Source organism: Wasmannia auropunctata, unplaced genomic scaffold (genome assembly GCF_000956235.1).
Source record: "Wasmannia auropunctata unplaced genomic scaffold, wasmannia.A_1.0 LD336001.1, whole genome shotgun sequence".
Lineage (NCBI taxonomy): Eukaryota > Metazoa > Arthropoda > Insecta > Hymenoptera > Formicidae > Wasmannia > Wasmannia auropunctata.
In genome coordinates this window covers 1056843-1079921 of record NW_012026889.1, presented here as the reverse complement: position 1 = coordinate 1079921, position 23079 = coordinate 1056843, and the positions used below count along the sequence as shown (strand labels likewise).

General features: G+C 38.3%; 1 protein-coding gene across 1 annotated transcript in view; it reads left to right on the top strand.

Annotated features, from left to right (window-relative positions):
* The window catches only part of LOC105453254 (serine/arginine repetitive matrix protein 2), a 282577-nt gene that overhangs the window by 26353 nt on the left and 233145 nt on the right, over positions 1-23079 (top strand). The window lies entirely within an intron of this gene.

Genomic DNA, 23079 nt, shown 5'->3' with positions numbered 1-23079 from the left:
TTTTCGCCGTTGCGATAATTGAGAAGATTTTTCAAAGAGGAGCTTTAAAGAAACGTGCATTTATTTAATTGATTAATTTGATTGAGTCAATTTATTGTCATCTAATTTCTCTAATCATTTTAATCCGGCTCGAAGGACCAAGATAAGATTGTAGCAGCTATGGTGGCTACGTTCTTTACGCGGTAAGACTGCATCGCGTGGCTCGTGATCGAAGAAATGAGCTGTGTGAAGTTGGCCTCCCCACTACTGAAAATCCAAAAACGAGCTTTGCCACTCAATTGGTGGTCGTTTGGTAGTATTTGATAGTCCATTCCTGATGATTGGTAGTCAGAGTTGTAAATAATAATATGAAAAAAAGACATACGTGCCTAAAGTTAGCTCTTTTCGTAAAGCATGACTTTCCAGACTGTGTAAGTAATCATAACTGTAAGCATTCGTTTGATGATTGCTTACTGATGTTTGGTAGTCCATTCCCCATGATTGGTGGTGAAAACTATATGATACTTATAGCGAGTCGCGCTGGTCCCTTCGCGGAAAACCTAAGTAAATGTTGCAATTTCGAGCAGTGCACCAAACAAACGCTCATTAATTTTTCCAATGTTTTTCAATTTTGTGAATTTTGCTTTGGTGATATGCACCTGCTGAATGCACAGACCGGCGTGCACGTGCACGGAGGCCGTTGACTCTCCGCTGACGCTCGTTGTCAATATCGTATCGAATTTCTTACGTGTTCGTGAAATCTGATTACTGCGAATTATTTATTGCTGTTTGACAATTGGTCATTTTTTTGCTGCAAAAATACTTTTTACATGAGTATACTTTTGCAGAACAATTTATCATTTTGAGGAAAATGTACGCTGTATTAATTACGTTGTATTAATTTTTTCTATAAATTTAAAAATTATTCTTTTATAATAATGAAATTAATTGTCTGCATTATTTTTTAATATTTTTATAATTGTTATTATTTTCTTATTATTAATGTAAATTGACATCTCCGAATATTGCCACAGTTGCTTAATTTTTTATCGTGTTTGTCCATCGCATTTGGTTCAATTGATGCATATTTCAAATATTCGCCGTAATTGACATACGAGATAATCATGACTATCTTATTTATATCACTTCTTCGAAATAACGAATAAGTGAAAATTCTCAAAATACTATTCATGAGGTTTTTTTGTGCGTCTTTGCATCTTTGCATCAAGAGTTCATCGAAATCGAAGGGATTCACGAAAAGCCAAATTACGGGATAAGAACCGCGACTATCCAATTATGTCCTACTTCGCCTCGAGTGTTTCGACACGAGAAAGGAGGAGAGGAAAGTGCAGAACTCCCACGTAGTGGGCGCGTACGCGCGGAGGACCATTTCAAAAGAGAATTACACATAAAAATAGAGAAACCGACAGCGTGCACGTGTGCATCACTCTTTTGCTCCTCTTCCAGTACTCTCTCCCGACTATTCCTGTCTTGCTGCGCGGGTCATTCCCGTCTAACAATCCTCCTTCTTCGTGGAGAGTAACGAAAGAATCTCTCGTATTTTCACATCTTTTCATTTTCTCAAATTAATTAAAATTGGCGGACGGAAATATGAGAGAGAGAGAGAGAGAGAGAGAGAGAGAAAGGGAGAGACAAAAGGAAAAGAATGGTCGTGAACTGTGATCAACGAAATATAACAGCACTTTATTAATTATCTATTAGCAGTAATTAATTTCTGCAAAATTGGCCGCCATACATCGTGCGGAAATCGGAAAACGAGTAGTGCAAAATTAGAAATTATATTTATGAGCTGTATTTACGTGCTTTATAATATAGAGTTGGAAACAAATCTTTTTACGCAAACCTGAAGACTTAATAATCAAATTGCAAATTAAAATTCTCTTAATACATTATTCACATATAGTGAATAAAACATAGTGAAAATAACGGAAAAGTGCGATTTGCGTTACTTGTTCTCGAGGCTGTGAAATTTAATGCGCCGAAATCCTTTAATCTCGCTGTTAAATTACTTCGTAATTACGCTTCGATCTGATTTCCATGGAAAAGAATGAAATTGTCTCCAATCTAGTTAAAGGACGTGCACCTGAGATTTCAGTTAACGAATCAGGATATATCGTATTTTCTTTTTTTTTTTTTTTTTTAAATAAAGCGTGTCGAATTTTATCCGACAATGTGCAGAATATGTATCAGTTCAGAACCTCACTGAAATAAACCGACGTCGAAATAGCGAGACTGTTCCGTTCTCTATTTCGCCGAACCGTCTGATTCGCGGGATCTTATCTCATTCGGCGAAATCCCTGTTGAAAGAATCAACCTTGACTTTTGGTCGTGTCCGTCCGTGGATGGATCCGCCGCGCCGTCCGTTTGTACGCCGTGTGAATAGTAAAAGTCGGAATGAGTCATTACCGATCTCACGTGTTGTGACTAACAACGCGGCGCGAAATGCCCCGCGTCGCATGTTTGCGAGATGGTCCAGGTGCTGATAACACACCGACGAGACGCCATTTATTAATTAAACTGTGCTGTATGCATTTGCGTGCATGATAACATACGATTGCATCTAATGTAGTGCACTTTTTAGCAATAAATTACAGAGTTTACAAGAATTGTTTCAATGTTGAGGTGTAATTTTTCTGCTGCGCTACTAGCGATTAAAAGTTTCGAGCTTGAAGAACATGCAAGTTGTTAATAGAGCTTTATTGTTTATATATATTTTCAAGTAGAGATTTTTTTTGTTCGCAAAACTTTAATTTGAAACTCAATCACGCTGTTTTTGACATTCAAGATTTAATAATTATCAGGAAAGGTTGATGTTAAATTATGACTTTCAAATTATGGAAAATTCGCCTGCAAATTGAGATATTTAATATATAATTGTAATTTCTCGTTTATTACATCTGAGCGAGAATAGCATTGGAAACATAAATAGACTTTTGCGATATAAATCTCAATTTGACTTAAGAATTAATTGTAACACATAATTGATTCAGAACGGAATTCTCAGCACTCCAAGTCACCTGTTCTGGAATTTGAGCTTGGTTTACGGGCGCGACCCTCGCTATGCGCAAGCACGTGCACCACACGTCCCCACGTGTCGACACACACACATACACACACACGCGCGCGCGCGCATATCCGGCCGAGCATCCTCCGCTATATGTGAGTCAGTGAGAGCTCTGTCCATTGACTAATATGTACATGTTATCCTTTCCGTGATTCTCGATGAAGTAAATCATCTGTTTTCCACCCGTTCATTCACTCATAACTTATTCATAAACTTAAGAGGATGTACAGATAAATGGCCCCAAGATTCAAATTAATCCAATAACAAAATCTTTACTTTTCGGATTTGCAGAAAACCTTAATCGGATTTTATTTCAAGAAAAGTTTAATTGACGTTTAGATTGGAGATTAAAATATCGAATAATCAGAATACGAGATGTTAAAAATTAAAAACGCGTGACAGAACGATAGCAGTATATCATTTGTTTAACAAAGATCAATTTTTAATGTTTTAAAGACGTATGATGACTTGCGCACATAGATACTTGATATGTCGATACAGTACGATGATTACATTAATATGAATTGTACAGAGACGACCCTGGAATTTGATTATGCAATTCAGCTTCGATGTGCATTTCTCATGCGCCTCTGCCGCTTATGCGCTCAAACGTACCGTAAATGATAATTGGCAGTTCGGCCGAAATTGTTATCTATTTAAAAACACGGGGGTAATATCGAAATAATGACGGGTTATTGAATAAATTACCCTCTATCGCGCGCCGTGCTTTCAGCGCCCATTCTAAATGCACTAACGTCTCGCCGAATAGTTTAACGGTGGTAATAAAAAATAATTGCTGTGTGAGTGGCTCTTTCTGCGATGTGGTTCAAGAGACGTAGATCAAGGGAGTCTACTCTCTCTTTCTTCTATATTTTATTCCCCCTTAACCAAACGTTAAAATGTCCGCACAACATTGTTTCATTGGCGTGTAATAATAACACTCGTGCAAAATACTCGGACTCGTGTTTCTTTCGACGTAATGTGTTCACCCCTCGCGCACGTGTGTAAAATAAATTTAACAACGCGACGTTATATTCATATTGTCAATGTAATCATAACGTTACATTGTGTTTCATGTTTACAATGAATAATGTTGGAATATTAACTGTATAATTTATTAATCATAAATATGGGAATGTTCCGAGTTCTAATCCATTTTAAGCTCGTATTAACTTATGTCCTAATCTATACAAAGTTACTGCAATAATTCAAATAAGCGTAAATTGCATTAAAATAATTAATATCTTTTATACACTTTTAATATACAAAATTATCTGTATATTTATTATTTCTGACATTATAACTTTTCTCTCGAATATTCGTAATTTACAATCTTACGCTCATGATTTTCATAATTATTGAATTATGAAAACCACGAGCTGATTAATATTTAATTATGATTTCTATCCTTCAATTGATTAATATTTATTTTATTAAGTTTATGTCAGATTAGTATAGTAGAAGATAATAATATGTGTTACCGCAAATTTTTTTTGTTCTTCGCAGATCGAGTATACGCTATTCGTTTCCTCGCGTTAAAAAGATTACATTAAACGTAAATTCTTAACAATAAATTGATTCCATTTCTCGATGAAATATTCTTCAATATTTCTTCGCGTTCTAGATCTAAAATGTGGTTCGCCCCGATTGAATGGGCGATCATGTATTCGTGTAGTTAGAGAGTCCATCTTAAAGGGGATACGACGATATTTCGCGTCTGTCCATGAGAGCACTTCTCTTTCATCGCAGACATCATCTACGGTATAACGAACATTTTGCGTGTATTCTTGCGAGTTATATTTTAAATGGAGAATGATAATTATCAGTTATTAATTTTATTTATTTATTCACTTATTAATGCCATTATTTCTATTGTGTTCTATTTATATGCGTTATTAGTTATCTATATTTCATTTAATTATATCTCTTATTAATACTAATAAATAATGTTATGTAGATTTTTTTAATATATGGGCGCATTACATCGTAAATTTAATCTTTTAACGAAACGATGGCACATTTTTGCGATTCCAATCATCGGAGATGTATAGCTCAAATATATCAAATGATTTATATAAATGTACACGTTAATTAATTTTTTTTTGTTAAATTATATCTAATGAACACATGTGATTTTTTTAAAGTAAAGATCTATTTTCTGCAAATACATTTTTTTCAATGCAGGATACAAGTGAAAATTGTTTTTTATATCGTTTTCGATAAATATAATAATGTAAATAATAAATTCTTTATTATAAATATTTCATTTACTTTTGGAGATTAAATACATGTTATAAGAAAGGAAAGGACGCAGCAATTTTTAAATAGATGATGTATTTTATGTCATTAGTCTAATTAATTATTTTTTATACTAACTTAATGATGAATTAATTAATTAAAATGTTAAAATTATTACGGCAAGAGTATCGATTGGTAATTTCGCATATTCTGTGCCAAATTGTGCGCACAAAGGATGATTAACATGACACATCAAGCATATAGTAAATAGTGAAAGCATTATATACGATATTCTGATTGAACGAGTAATATAGAGCCTGCCATTTAACGGTAAATTTAGGACATGTGTAACTAACGCCATCGCTAATTCTGAGCCAGATATAATTCATCGGGAGTATTTTCATTTATCTAAAAGAGATGTGTTTGCACATTTTTTTTGTACCTTTGGTCTACGCCCTTATCTCTCACGTTCTGACATAATCCGTCACGAGGCCGCGCATGCTTAGGTACGCAAAATAGAGGAGTGGCAATGACAAATATAATCGAAGAGAAACTACCGTGTAATGAATGATCCAGCAAGATGATAATTATAGTCGATGAGTATCGCAACTAATTGATCGAGAAAAAAAGTATCGCAAGTAACGATTTAGTTGGGGTAGTCTTAATTAAGTCGTCCACGATGATTGCTCGCCGTTTAAACGGTGAAAGATAATTTAAGGACATATGGTTGGGAAAGTCGTAAATGTATTAAGCTCTTCATCGCGTTCTAATTACATAAAGAGAGGACGCTGTCTTCTACCCGATGACCGTAACGAACGACAGGAAAGTAAATGGCAAGAAAAAGCTCGTCGTCGTCAATTGACAGCTCTATTTATCCGCGATGCAATCGACCTGTCAACGAACGTAACTGGCCCGTAATTTTCGCCTCTGAACGCGAACATTCAGTGCCGGCAATTCGGAGCAATAAAATTTCCTTCCGGCTGCTTCAAGACGTCGCATAAAGTTATATCTGCGCAAGAAGGACGTACGCGTGAATTCGCGCACGTGGACAGGTCAATCCTCCAAATATTAGTACAAATGTCTGGTAAATACCGATAATAAATGACGTTTAAGATTAACAAAATGATTTAATGTTTTATCGCTTTTCTTGACAGTCTGAAAAAATGCGATATGTATTCTGATAAAAATGAAGAATATATTTTGTTTAATATTATATCGATCTAATTGACACATGTAAAAATTCGTAATTTTATCAAGAAAAGTTTAGTTTCTTCTTTTTTAAATTTAAGACAAAAATATTTTTTTATTATCTACAATAAATAAATAAATAATCACAAACAGACGGCAAAAAACAAACAAATAAATTATCTACGAATAAATGATTTAATTCTTTTTTGCGATTTAAATTTCGCAAACAGAGTATTTGTTTTCTTCCCAAAACTCTCTGATGTAGATTATTCTTTTGACAAAATTATATTCACGAACTTGCGAGCATTGCTATGAATAATTGCGATCTGACTCAATTAGAAAATTGGCAGTCGGAATTACGGTATTAATAGTTCGGAGAATAGCAATGCTAGGGTTATTGTCCTTTGCCGAATTTACTGCCAAGGATATATCTGAATCGGCAAGATATTCACTCCTAAGTAGTTGTAAAAAGAGAGGATGGCTTAGTCAATCAAAGGAGTTTAATTAAAATGAATCCTGCTATGTGCTAATTTTTAATTAACGGTGGCATTGATATTCTGCAACATATTGAATTCTTGTGAGGCATCGAGTATCAAATATTAAATGTGTAGAAAAATTGAAGATATTTTTTTTATAAATTACTGTTATTACTGCAACATTTCAAGACATAAATAGATAACGTAATTTAGTTAATTTTAAGTTAAATTTTAAATTAAATTGGGAGGGAGTGTTATTGGGGGGAAATTATTAATTAAGTAATACGGTTCATTAAATTAATTGTCAATATTATATGATATAAAAATTTGTTGAAAAATTGCCTTCATGTTTGTCGTAAAGTTGACATTTGCTTTTCGGCATTATCTCCACATATCAAATGCGAGAGCTCGCGGTTACTTCTCGGCACTCCTCGTCGATTCTCTTCTCTCGTCCATCGTCCGTGGTCACGCGCCCCGCGACAACCCGGTTTATCGGGCAACGCCCAGATACGGGCGTAGGGGCTTGAAATATCGAATCTCCACCCCGTTCCCCGTGCTTCCCCGTCAGGAATGTCCGCGTCGTCGGCGTGCCCGCGGCGCGTTGCTATTTTTGGATTTCCATATTTCCACCTTCCATCATTCGGCTGTCGCAAACATACCCAGAGGATTCTCCGGCGATAGGTATCGGACCGCTGAGGCGGATCTATAGGGAATTGTCAAGTAAGCGATTGACAAAGAAAGGAGCAAAAAGGAGATAATAATTTGTTAATTTGAGCGATACAAATCTTCAGGTCATTTTTATTTAATTAATTTCTCGAAACTGAATTTTTTTTGCAGGATAATAATCTAAACTTTCGTAAGACAAAAAGAATGATTCGGAAATGAACATTTTATTAATTTTAATGAGGCGCGGGCATCGGTCGCGACCACACCGTGCAGACCCGGTAATGAAGGAGCGCGAATCTCGCGGAGCGCGAGTAATTTACTCGAACGATTATCGGCGAGAATCGCATTAAATTAATTAACGGCGTCGTTAACGAGATTCCCCGCCTAATCCGTTTCTCGCGTTACCACCGTGCGCACTTGCTCGCGGTGCGTTTTTGCCTCGTCGTCATCGGGGAAACGGGCTTCCGGCCGAGCTTCACCCGCGCGCATCTACGTCCGCACGCGCGCGCCAAAGTGTCCCTTTTTTGCGGAGCACGGTAATTAATCGTGTGCGTCACGCCCTGGTGCCCGGGACGAGTCACCACGGATTAATTCCCCGATGCGAGGCTTTTATATTTTTGACCGTTGGATTAGTTTTTGTTTATTTGACGGATGTGTGTGGTACGAGACTCGTAACTGTTATGCGCACGCGACGAAACCAAGAGTATTCGCGGTAGACTTTGGAAGCTATACGATAATAATCGTTACTCAATAATTAGCGATAATTAATTAATTGAAAAAGAATGTGTATATTATTTTTATTTATAACGCCTGTGGTATCATTATTACTTTAATGCGCGCATAAAGCAATATCTACGGTAATTAATATAGTATATTGAAGAAATTTTTATTTCATGTTACACCTAGCTTACTTAATATACGCTAATATTACAGCTTTGAAAAATAGATTATTATAAGCCATTAAACTAATTTTAGTGCTACGGTCCAACTTTATGGGAATAAAAAAGGCTTCTGCAGTATTACAACGGAAGTCTCGATATAAATCTCTACGGGGTTAAGTTAGTAAGACAGTTGAGACCTCACGCGCCGCCCCTTTGAGCAGCCTGGCAGTTCTAGCCGTTTCATCCCGCCGTCGCGAATTTAATGAAAATGCCTTTAATTATAGCTGACAGCTCGATCGCGCGTACCACCTATGTGTTGTTCTAAGCCTGCGTGTTTACGCGTTTTGCTCCCCACGTGCTGTCACGTTGAAAATAACGGCCATCTCTCCCTTACGACTTATTAAATGCGTTAAGCACAGATGCGTAGAAAAAATGTAGGTAGCGTGATATTTACAATCCTGCTAATGGACTCGTTCTATTCGATACAGTATGCATATAATGGAAAAAAAAACCGAGCAAATGAATGGTAATGAAGATAAAATCTTTAATTCAATGAAACATATTTTACATATTATATATTATCTTATTATATATACCTAATCCTGTATAATCATATTTTATATATTATTTTATATATATTTTATATATACATAGGAGGAATATTTTTAAAATTCTAGAAATCACACAAGCTATAAATCGACGGATAAGAAACATTTCTCAAATATTTTTCGAAGGTAGCCTAAGAAAAATGCTTCTACACTGAGATAAGTGTGTTCAGTGGGAACTACAACGTAATGTCGATGAAAATGAATAAAATAAAAGATTTAGAGTAATAATTCCTAGAACTTTAGAAACATCTCTTGTATAAAAGATAGAAGACGAGAGGCGTAATTATAATTAACTTGTCTTTAATGCATATAAAAATTATTAAAATTTTTACGGAATATGAAAATATCGTCACATATTTCTCTTTGCTTTATCAACTTATTTTTAATTTTTTATATTACATTTTTATATAAATATCTGTGCGTTTACGATATTCCTCAAATTGAGACGGATTACGGTATAATGAAATAATCTTCGTATTTTTCGAAATATTACGCGCTAAAACTGATATAAAATCTACGCCGACAATATGTGTATATCAAGGTGTATATATTATATACCTAAATATATATATATATGGGATATATTATATTTAGTTATTTCGCGCTATCAAATTCGTCGAAAAGTATATTGAAAATCGAGTCATTCAGAAGTAGATTACGAAGTCGCAAAGTATAGTATGATTTCTGTGACAATATTCGCTGTTATTTGATGAAGACGACGTCGAGAGGAAGTGCAATTTACATGATTTGCATAACAGTTACGTCTTACATCACTCTCTCGCTCGGCGCTTTTCTGATCTGGCGATCTCTTCGCTCCGCGTATCGACGTCTTATGTTTTCCTCGAGTGATTTATTCAAGGCGCCGCTTTTGCGCCCTTCTTCTTTGCGCAACGGGGCCGTGCAAGGCATCGCCAGTTTCGACGTTATTACAGGCGAGTATAAGGTATGCGTGCGCGCGTATATGCACACGTGCGTGCACGAGGCTATCCGGGTAAATCTCCGCGTGTACGTAGAGTCCGGCGACGCCCGCGTGTTAAAACGCGGCGCGAGTATGCGGAGTTATACGTGTATGCGGTTATCGATTGCTCCCCAAAGCCTACTTTCCGCGAGCGCTTATTTATTTACGGCCCGGCGTGATATATTTCGAATCGACGTCCGAATATACGTAACGTGGGAATCGCACGAGGTTTTATTTTCTTCGTTGGGGAATGCAGTTTGTAACCATTATCGGCGTTCTTCGCGACGAGTGTAATCAGTAACGCGCACAATCGCTTTATATGTATATTGTATGATTCACATGTAGGTTGCAGGTAGATATATGGAATAGCAGAGTGAATCACGAATTTAATTTTTACCTTCTTCGGTGTAGGGCTAAGCCAAGACGGAAATATACTGTGCTGATTTTCTAAACTAGAACTGTTTCTATATATCTAGAGCAGATGTATCGATTGTTATATTTACATTGATAATAAGTTAAATATTAAAGTAATTGCTAAAGTTAAATGTTAAATTAATAATTTATGTTTGCTCCAGCATACATAATTATTATACGGAGTGAAATATATCTAATTTTATTGGAATGGCTATCGCAATTATGGCTTAAAGAATATCTAGACATTTGATTGTCAATAATATTCGATAAAAATTCAAGGTTTTATGTCACTAAAAATGCATGACGTTTAAATTTAATCATGTGTGTAGAATAGGAAATGGTTGAAAATTTCGTGAGCCAAGACTGATGCAAATTTATTTCGTCCGCATTCCTGATATCGGCATGTTTATGCGCACATAAATCGTCTCCCTATCTCTTTAAATCGTGTTAAAACGTCTTGAATGGTAACTATAAATTTCGATTTAAAAAAATACAAAATGCTAGAAAAAGATTTTTCGCTACTGCGGGAACTTACTCGGCAAATTAGTTTAATTTAGACAGCCAATCGTTACGGTGAAATATTTTTTCTCTCCTTTTCTTGCGTGGCGGGGAAAATCCGATCGTTCGCGGGGAGAAAGGAAATATTGTGCTATCGGCTTGAATGCCCTATATTACGGTTCCAGCCTGTTAAAGGGGTCCATATCCGATCTTATACAACGACCAACTTTTCGCCCGTCCGCGTTACGAGTGTCCAAGTATAATATATATAACGATTGAAGTAGCGGTATCGATCAATATTTCTCCAAGTAGAACGACCCGCTTCTCTCCGCCGGATTGCATTTCGGTTTTAAAACCGCATCAGATATTCCGATTCGCCGCGACAGACTGTTGCTAGCGCAAAACTCCCGAAATGTCCTCGAAACGTTACGCAGAGGGTTCAAAAAATATACCAGGAGATATTGAGACGATCAATACTTGCACAGCTGTACTGAAGGCTGCAGATTCGCTGGCTGTGAAGATATTTTGCTTCCCGTCCGATCGATATGTTCCGCGAATCTAGACCGTATCATCTATGAAATATGCGTTGCGTTTAATATAAATTACTAATAATTCAATGTACGATGAATAATTCATAATCGTATTTAATTGTGCATATGTTTCACTCAATCTCCCTGACATTTATGAAAGTGGTGAAAATGATTGCCCACAAAAGATAATTTATTTTTAAAATCTTATTTGCAACAATTAATAATCCGCGCTTCTGATAATTATTTCAGAATTAATCGAAATGAATTAATTAAACATTTCGTGCTATAATATACAGGTCAGCTGTTGTAAAATTCGACGTTACTCACAGGTTAAATAACACTAAAATGATGTCCTAATAGTTTGTCCTTTTTACCGATATATTTTCGTAAAATTTTATGTACATCACAACTAGTTTAGAATCTTCAAAAGTTTTTAATAAATTTGACGAGTGGCTCGCATTGGTGGTGCGACACTCGCGAGACACCCGATATGTAATCGAGTGTTTGAACGGGGCTGCTCGCCAGAGTTGAAACCGACCGACCGACCGACCGACGCAAGGTCAGGCGGTGGCCTCCAACTTCCGGTGGTGGTATCCCCGCGTACACACGGGCACGCCGTCATACGTACGCAGACGGAAAAGAGGGTACCCCTTCTCTCGTCGCGCGGCCTATTCCTTTCCTTTACGTCCTTCCTCATTGCCTCTCTCTTTCTCTCCAATGACATCTCTCTCTCTCTCTCTCTCTCTCTCTCTCGTCGACCAACCATACGAGACGTAAACGTCGACGAGAACATACGACGAAGCCCACAATGGCGCTGACAATAGGTACGTATGTTGACAGGCGAGAGAGATGACAGAGAACCGCGTGTGACACCGAGAAGTACCGACAGGCGGAAAAGCACTATAGAAGTACAAGTAGAAGTTCGACCTGGATGGGTATCGAAATAGACGGGAGGGTTGGAACGTAACGGGGGAGAGGGGGAGAAGGGTGGATATCCCATTGGATGACGAACTATTGTTTCCGCGCGAATTCATGTACAAAGCGATTTTCCGAAGCGCTTCACTGTGCCGCAAAAATACATTCAGACTTCGTAACCGCGGATGACCGGGTTTTTTCGAGAATTATGTAGTTCTCCCTCTTTTGTTGTATTTTTTAAATTTTTTTTTCTAATACGAACTACCGCGCTTTTTACATTTTTGTGCAAACAGTAGTTTTTACATGTGAAAACGTTCACGTCCAGAAAAGGAATAATTTGAAATGCAATATTTTTACATATTATATATTTTTTATTGTATTACATTACAATAGAACTTTCAAATGATAATACACATGCGCAATGTGATAAATAGCGCGGACATTTTTTTTTTTTCAAAATATAGCAGAATTATTTTGCATGACCTCCATTCGCTATATAATTTCACATTTTAAAGATCTCTACAGAGATCGCGAAACAAAGGCACACGCTGCTGCGCGTAGAATGTATTCCTTCCCATATATTTTTCTCGAACAAAAGGAGGTTTTTTTTTTAATTTTCGTGATTGCACTGACCTAGTTTCGTTGCTATCCGCAGTGTAGAAAGTGATCTATGTTGCGCCATTTGATATAAACTAGATAAAAATACACAAAATATCGATCAGGTTAAATCTCATAAATTGCTTTCGGATTAGTTGCTTTATTTAGTTAGGGATATTAAAGAGAAAAGATATTGCGGTGCGCAAGTATCCTACAAAATATCCTTCTTGTTTACTAGCCGATAATTTGACCCTATCGTGGTCTATTACTAAGAAAATTTTCTGATTTAATCCTAATAACGTTCATATTTTTGATCATTATTGCCAGAGCTTGTCAACTTATTGAAAAATATAAATCTCTAATTAATTTAAAAATATGTTAAATTACGAGGTAAAATTTCGAAATTGTACGATGATATAGTTTTCGTGTTTTTTTAAATATTTATTACTCTAATATTAATCTCATGTATTAAATTTATTAATTTTTCGCGTATCGTACATAAAATTACAAATAGAATTCTATTCTGAATTCTGAGACTATTTATAGATTGTTTAAAGTAGGATTTGTGATAGAACCATTTCATAGAACAATTTAATTGTTCACGCAACACTCTTTCGTTTTGCATCCCGTCGAATTTCGGCAATCGCAATCTTGCAAGCATCGCGTAACATCGGGCGCCTAAAAGCGCACGTGGAAAGAAATAAGCTCTTTGCAGCACTTGCTGCGCTCGCTTCTTCGGGCATTTTATCGCGCAACTACTTACTACTGACAGGCAGGTCCAGAAAGAGGTCACCATCACTAGCTAGCGTTGCGCCGTCCTCGCTACCTTCATTTCTCGGCGCCTCTCTCTCTTCTTCTCTCTCTCTTTCTCTCTGTCTCGTACTCTATCTCTTTCTCACTCTCTCTTCCGTGCTCGTTGACTCTCACGGAACTGTGCACACTACGCTCACCGACGCAACTACTCTTCATGCACTCAGCAGCTTCTCTCCACGCGGCCTATTTTCACGAAAATATGCGAGCACCGGCATAAAAAAGAGTGCACGCGGAACGACAGAGTGCCGACGAATTAAAGGGGAGAAAAGAAAAAAATACTCGGGATTTATTACTCCGTAGTATAGGAGCAAGGAAAAATGGCGAATATTCTGAATAAAGATTTAGTATTGATCGTAGTAATAGAATAATAAATTTAAAACACACGAATAGATACGTAAATTGCATCTTCCATATTAATAACCATTTAATAATAGAAGATATAAATTTGAGACTTTTATTCACATTTTAATGAGTAATAACCGGCTCTGTCGTCTATGCGTATTTTGCAAGAAACGAAATATTTAGCAACGTGAAAGGTAGAACGTATAGGCAAAGGACTGTGAGAAAGCTGGAAGTGCGGAAAGAGAAGAACGTCGTGCGCGAGGATGAGAGAAGTGGAAAAAAATTTCTTTTACAACAGAAGCACGCACTTCTTCTTTTCCCTTCCTCTCTTCTTCCTCTTTTTCTCTCACTCTCTCTTTATCGTTCTCTTTATTCTCTTTTTCTCTCCGCTCGCTCCCTTCCCTCTCTCATCTACTCATAATTCCCGGGGAAATGGAGCTCGCATTTCAAGAACGCACTCGTCCCGTATACGTGCGTGTGTCACGCTTCGTCCGTACGGACGTGCGTGTCTCTCGCGGATGCACACGCGCGCTCGCACTCGATGCACTTCGCGCCGGGCGCTTCATCGACGATGACGACTCGTGTGAGTTTCGCATGAGGCACGCAACGACGACAGAGAAAGAGAGAGAGAGGGGGGGGGGAGAGAGAAAGAGCATCCTTTTTATCCGATCGTTCCCGCGCGTTTCCCGCATTACCCTATCTCGTAGAAAATATGGCCCTGCTTTTTCCCCCTTTTTCTCTCTCTCTCTCTCTCCTCTCGCTCCGACGAAAACGAAATCTCGCCGTGCGGCGAGATATATCTCCGCTCTGCGTCGCCGAGACTTCACTTCGGGCTCGCACAGAACGAGCGCGGCCTTTGTTCCCGGTAAAATGACGGATTTTTGTGTAAATATCCGGACGTGTGTGTATATATACCGCGGGCTGAAAGCATTCTTCTGTTATCGTCATTTCGACATGCGTATATAGTTGCGTTCTGGCCCGTAAATTATAATCGACGTCGTCGGCAATATATCGTATGCTTGAATAGTACGCAATAAATATCTCGATTATTGCGAAACCGTTTATTACAGTGGATATCGATCTGTAATGGACTGAAAATACAAAGCTGAATATTGCTGAAACATCAGAGTACATACATATATTTTAAAGAACGATAAACTGGAAAGAGTGACAAGAGAGTAGAATAACGTATTTTTAAAGTATATATTCGTGTACAATTCTCAAAAATACCAATTTGAGTCCAATTTGAGTCATCAATAGATTGATAGTAAACAGATCGTTACACATCAAGAATTCGGTTGCGAAATTATAAACGAATCAGTAAAAAAATCAGTACTTTTTGTATATTTCAATGGCATTCGCTTTGATCCTTAAATCAGGTCGTCGCGCAAATTGTCGGTGCGATAAGAAGTGCCAAAAGAGGCTGCCGAATACGAGCTGCATTGCGCGGCGTCGTCGCTCACGAAATCGCACCGCTTGCGCATTCGCGCCCGATTCACGGGCTCCTAACCGGCTGCACGCGCGGAATGAATAAGAGCAAAACTAATGACGCGGCGAGAGATTCGGGACGGTAACGGTTCCACCGTCACCGGCACACGGCACTGCTGAATAACTGTCAGTGCCCGGCGGCGTGAAATGAAGAAAGAGCCTGTGCGACCCGATGAGAACGCGGACTCCCGCGAACTCGTCGCCTCTCGTTCGTCTCTCGTGCATTCGCAATGCAGCGGCCGCGATGCTTTCAGCCTGCGCGACGCGAAGAGCGCAAAAAGGTATCCGTTTATTCTCCGGAGGAAAAATGCGAGACAACGGCCATGCGACCAATTTCAATTGAATTGCTCGGAAATCATTGCTTATGATGGAATCATTTTTTTTTTTCTAGGCAATCCTTTATTTCTATCTTTTTGTCAGATATATCTAGTATTCTTTTTCAGTGTTATCTTTTTTATCAGAAACTTTCGCGATTTTTTTTGTAATTATTTCCAAAATTATTACAAATATTCTACGTCTTTGCGTTCCGATAATAATTTGGAGAGAATTGCTTTATATAACATTAAAATAATTTTCTTATCACTTTAGAAGATCGAGATTTACTGCGCTTTCCTAAAATTAGCTACTTAATGGCAGTTTTACGGTAAACGGGACTAACGGAGCATCTGATTATCGTTACTTATTTACAAATGAGCGACGGTTACCTTTTTTCCAATCGTAAATTTTTTTAACCCAGAGAGTATTAGAAGCCCCGCGAGACGATTACGGCACATACGCCTGCTTGTATTTTATTAACGAAATTGCCCATTATTTCGTGCGTTCTTACCGAGAACACGCCAAGCATTTTACATTTGTCACGCCGAGGTTTGCGTTTGTGTTTTTGAGGTTTGTGTTTATTTACAGCACAATGTGTAAACAGGTGCGTCGTTTCACGCACGTTGGAAAATTTTTTTGTTCCACTTGTTGATTCGACTCGCACTCGAGTGTAGGGGCACACGTTATTTTAAACGGATGAAGGCCTGTCGTTCGTTTTAATAACCTTGTTACGCGGCGCTTTACTATCTATGCACACGTTAATCAAATTATTTTCATTTGTTTCATTCGAAACAAATTGATTGAAAGAGCGTTGCTGTACCTACGGTATTCGCGCAATGTAATATAATCGTTTCTACGCTAAAAACTGCTCGATCTCGCAGTAATTTAAAACGCTCGATCGTGATGTTTGATGATCGCGCGTATCAATGATCGCGAAATCACAGAAAACCAAGCGCGATGGACGTTGTTTATACGTATTTGTATTGACGGACGAGCGACCTTTTTATTGACGCCACGCGCAATTCGGTCTGCGTTTTTAATGCAAAAAGTGTCGCAACTATATATAATCGTCGTTTTTCAATTACACGTTGAAATTTATTTTTCCGATAATCGACACTTTACGTCTGAAAAAACGACACGTAATCTTTTCCCGTTGGGCACATCTCTAATTTTTTAAATAACCTCTTCATTAGCAATTTAAATCGGCCTCTTCTTTTCGCTGCGCAAGATTGCGACTTACGGAAAGTCGATTTGGAAAGCCGCTGCGGTTTCTATTCCATTGGTGTAGTGCGGTTTCTCCTTTATTGTATTCATGACGTCACAATCGTTGACTATTCGTAAGCGCCGGAATACGCTTACGTGCGAGGGAAGTGGCATAACAACTCGACATTAAGAGCCGGCAGAGCAGACAGCCAGTCAGTTTTTGACTGACGTGTCCTCCAATTTAGTATTTAACGATAAGGCTACAGAAAGCGTTGCAAAAATAGACTTGGGAAAATCAACGAGGCGAATCGATGCGGGAAAAGGGGGAATGAAGAAAAAGGTAAATTTACATTTTTCTTTTTCATTTACATTTCCCTCCTCACGGATCACTCGAATGAGAAAAGTCACGCATTCGCTTACGTAAATATAGCGCCACCATTTGGAAATATAAAGAAACGTCATTCTCTGCTTTCGATTATCGTAAGTGATGAAACGGACAAGAGAATTGGCAGTATAAATATTGTTTTATTTTGAATGATTCTCGTGCGAAAGCGCTGATAAGTTTTGCTATAACGGTGCAAAAGTGTTGCGTTGCGAACATGTTGTGTGGTATGACTTATTGTTGAATTATAGATCGATATTGCGGGTCAGGTCACCTATTTCTGATTTTAATTTTTCAAGGAATATGTGATTCAAGGCATTGTGATTTATATTCCCAGAGAATTAAGCAAATAATTCTTTTTTTTTTCATATGTAAATAGTTATTTGTATAAATTGGCACTTGAATTATTTGGATAATTCCGAAATCAGTAAAACGACTTATCAATAAATTGTAGAGAGTTTTTTTTCGAGTAGATAAATAATAGCATTTAAATTATTCGAAGTTGATATGAAAGATTATTTTTTATCTATGTAGAAATGTAAGGGTAAAATTGTAATTAAGTGTCTAAGAATAGACTCGCTGAACCGTAGTTAACCGGATGGACTGTGTGGAGTTTAATAGAGCAACAAAAGAAATTTTAATCACGGGTAAACAAGGACTCTTTAACCCGACGCGATTCACCTCGTGTCAGGAATGATCGACAGCGGGGAGTCGCGTGCGAATTTGCCTGAAACCGTCGTTTCGGCCTGACACAGGATGCGACAGTTGGAGGGAAAGTTCGCTTCACGCGCGTCTGACAAGCGCACGCCGTTTCCACTACTGCGAGTTCTCTCGCGCGGCTAGAAGGGAAATCGCGTTTCGCGACAGGTACGGGGAGCAGGTCGCGGATGTATGTATGCGTGCAGAAACGAGAGACGCGACTTACGTCATCGCGTCCCCCGCGGATCGAATATTGGATCGGCGCGGCGCGTTGTTACGACCGGCGAACAAGGCCGGCGAAATAACAGGAAGCCGGCCGGCCGTATCGATATGTGCACGCGCGCGGCGCTTGACAGGATATTGACGTGCTGCGCTCTCTCTCTCTCTCTCTCTCTCTCTCTCTCTCTCTCTCTTTTTCTCTTCTATGCTGAAACCTCCGCTTGGATAGTTGGCATTCGCATACTTCGTTCCCGGCTCGTGTTCGCGGCCAACGAGGCCAAAATGGAAAAATCGATGTCGCTGTGAACAAGGTCGCGCGTCATCCCCGTAGACCTATAAACCTTTCAAGAAGGAGTCACGGAGAACGGCTCTTTTTTTAATTAAAACCTCTCGTTTTATCAATTAAAATTTGATAAAATAATACTAATATTGAGAATATCTTTCGTAATGTTATTTTTGAATAAGTAATGTAAAGAATGTACAGATTAATAAACGGGTTTTGGAATCGATATATTCTTGACAAATTACAAACGTCATAATTTTTATTGTGCGAGTTTTAGTGTAATCACACACATTTTTATATTATAATAATAACAAAATTATATATTTGACAGGAGCTTGTTTGTGTCGATTTTCTAAATGCGATATCTGAATAGAAATTTATGATTGACAAACCGGGGATTAAATTAAAGCTAGAAATATCTAATTAAATATTCTAATTTTATTCTGAATGATAACTAAGTTCTAATAATGGTTCTATTTATATTTAATGTATTCGTGTCTTGTCAAAATATGTCATTAAACGTCGAAGTCTAGTCTCCTTGGGTGATCAATAAGCGATAAAATTGTTAATTGCTATTAATTATCATGACATTGTTTAATCGAGAATAAACTTTATACAGTTTAATCTTAAAATCTTAAATTCCTTTATTTTTTAAATAATAATTCTCCTGCAACTATCGAAAAATTATCTCTCTTACGTAGATTTTAATATACTAATTGAAAAGACAATTGATAATTTCTGATTTATATTTATAACCAGTTTATATCACAGGTTGATATCTGTTTCTTTTCTTTACAACCGTGCTGTATATTTTCCCAGTATTTGAGGCTGAGTTCTCTTAGGGGATTTCATATCGCGGAGCATGTAATAAAATTCTGTCCCACTCTCCCTTCTTCCTCCTGTCCAACTCTCGATGTAATAAGCAGTAATAAAACGTTTTCACCGTCGCGACTGGTCGCGTGCAAGCTTGTTTATTTTTACACGCCAGCATTTAACATTAACCATATTTACGTGTATGTTACGAAATATCATATATCGCGGATAATTATAATTTTATTGTTACACTAATTATACGTAAGCATCCCTTATTTAAGATAATATTTATAATTTTTAGATATAAAATCAAAAAGTTTTACATTACTTTGCCAAAAATGTATGTTATAGTACCTATTATTACCTGCGAATATTCTTGTTAGAAAATACTTTAGAAAATAGCAATGATTTGTTTATTTATTATAACATATAATTTTGATAGTTATTTTAATCGAGGATAAATTAAATTAGGTCTTGTTTTTAATCGAAAATATTTTCTTTGAGATTCAGAATCTTTACGCAGTTTTTAAGCTTTTTCTGCAGGCTCTCTCTTCGGTTATTATTATTATTACAGTTAATTATCGGATATTTTATATTGGGTAGACGATGATTAGTGGAACGAAGCCGCCCAGTTCCTAATCTCCGTCTGGAACAAGCGCGAGTCTGGTGCCACACTGGGAGCTGTCTGGTAGTGGGGACACGTAAAGGGACAAGAGAGGGGGGTGACAGAATGATGCTTAGAACTGGAAGGGGGTCAGAACCAGTGGAGGGAGACTATCCGTCCATGGTCGTAGGAGAAGGTTGTGGTAGGTCGCGATGGCAAAATGGCCGGTCTGGATGGTTACCCGGGAAACCATCTGGGCGGTGCTTGGCGTTCACCAGAGGCGGAGCATGATGGCCTTGGCGGCCATTATGGTCCTCCGCTCCGAGAGATATCGCCACCTGGTGAGCGTCCCCCGAAACCAGGGGTTAAAACCAGCCTTGGTACCGGGAATATTGCCGCCACCCCCCGGGACCGTCTGGGACACGAATGGGCGAGAGATCGCGCTTGCATTCTGGGATAGTTCTCACACTCTGAAACAGTTCTGGGATCCATGTCATGTGTTCTGAAATGATTTGTTCTGGCCATTCCGTTCGTTCGAGTATAGCTTCTCTCAGAGACACGATATATTACTGATGCGAAAATTATCCTGACAGATTGTATAAACTGTACTTGACTTATTTATGTAGTTGTCAGCAAATTGCTGAAAGTCCATTGGGCCATGCTAGAAGAAGGAAGAACAAGGTTCTTCCTGCTGTCATCGATTATGATCGATAGATTAGAGTGTATCAATGAATCATATTAACAGCACTTCTTCTTTAATTATGTAACGCTTTCAGGGATAGCTGGTTGAAGTTACTTTCACTGTTTTAAAAAAAATGAGGGCAATTATCCTGTCATTGACTCTGCCCAATCGGCAGAGTTTTATTGATGGATTTATATTGGCTATTCTCTTTCCCCCCTTCTCTAAAAAAAAAAAAAAATGACTGTAATTATTACATTGTAGTAATTCACTAGGTTGTACTTCAAAGTAGTCAGAATTAAATTACATATAAAGTAGTAGTTAATGTTAAAATAATTTTGGAACGGATTCTAATTTAAAGAATTAAAGATGCGACAAAAGAAACTATTTTTCTAGCAATCGAGATTTATGGTTTGCAGCAAAGAGTTTAGTTTAATGAACTATGTAAAAACACTATTTAAATCAAACTCTGGCGAAATAATAAAAGCGATGATACGCGTAACATGATTTTCGAAATTCTCATGCTAAAGCGATTCTCGCGATTTTTTAGATTGCCATTAATATTGGCCACATGCTTCGTCGTTGCAACGCAACGAATTTTTGATAAACCGGGAAGGGATTCGTCGCGCCTTGGATTACGTCGTCCGGGCGGCATCCCCGATGCGCGCGTAATCCGGACGCGCGGCACACGGAAATATAGAAGAGAGATTCCTGCGAAAACGGATTACAATTCCTGACATAGCCCCGGCGGTGTGCCGAATGGCTGGCCCCCACGATCCGAATTGCGTGCCAGCAGCAGCGCCATTAAACGCGGCATCGAGCGAGCGTATATATGGGCGAGCGAGCGCGCGCGAGATTACGTTATTATTAATCATCCGTGTATCGTTTACGCGGCGCGTCCCTCGCCTATTATTAACGGCCGTTGCGCCCCGTAGATATTTACTTATTAATTAACCGATTAACGTTTCGCAATTATGCGCCGTCACGCTCCACTCGCGTACCCGGAAACCGCGCCTCGCTCGTACCTCATCTCGCGTTTCTTGCGCGTTCGATTAATAACGGCCCGCGAATTATTATTGATGCCGGCGATGTGCCACGGTGTGCCGTATTCGGAGTCTGGCCAACCCGCCATTTCCAGACACATCAATTAATTTCCCGCGGTCATACAAATGCAAATTTATGCACCGCGCCGTTTCTTCTTTCGATCACGGAAAGGCAAAGCGGCATCGATCGACGCGTTAATAGATAGTTACAAAATTATTAAATATACCACCGGCGCCGGTAAATTGAGTCATCGCGCGTCTCTATTCATTGCTTGCAGAATATCTCTAATATTTTTTACAGAATAATTTCATTTCAATGATATTTTACATATTCAATGCATTCCTTTTTACGTTTTTACACATATCACTCTTTCTTTTGTATTTAAAACTTTTGGCATGTTTTAATATCGTGTGTTTCGGTACGCGATATAATTACAACGCAACTGCGAGTCATGCACGATTTTGGTCAGACACACCGAATTGAATATTTGCGGTCACGGCGCGGCGATTTCTACGAGCGCGCTCCACTCGTAAATGCTGATTTATCAATTAATTGGCTGACGCACCGTGACCACACCGAGTCACGCTCTCCCCTTACGATTACGATGACCCCAGTGCGCCAGACAGACGAGGGGGATGGCATGATGTTCCGAGGGAATTTAGAACCGGATACTCTTCGATGCGAAGTATCAGTCTATAAATATATATAGATTCTTTACATTCTTGATCCGTGCACGACAAGGATTCTCATCGATATCGCGAACAGGCATTTTCATAATGTCGACATAATGCTTTATAATTGCACTACTTTATTTAAATGATTAAAGATACAGACCGTTCAAGCTTTAAAAGTTCTGCGTGGCGAAGGCGTTAATATTTTATCTTTCAATTATTTTACAGGACTTAATGTTAACAAAAAAAAACTTGAAATTTTGATACGTTCTAACTAAATACACATGTACTTTACGTCGACGTTTGAAGAAGATCGAAAACAGGAGGCGTTTATTTAACTTCATAGATTAAAGTAGAACTTTCGCAGAGGACATGGAGCACGAAATGACTATCCGTCATTTGATTCGGTGAATCGGCTCTCCGCGCCCGAATCCCGGTCGCGTTGACAAAGCCCGAGAGTAAACCGAGCGTGCGGATCCTGCTATATCCCG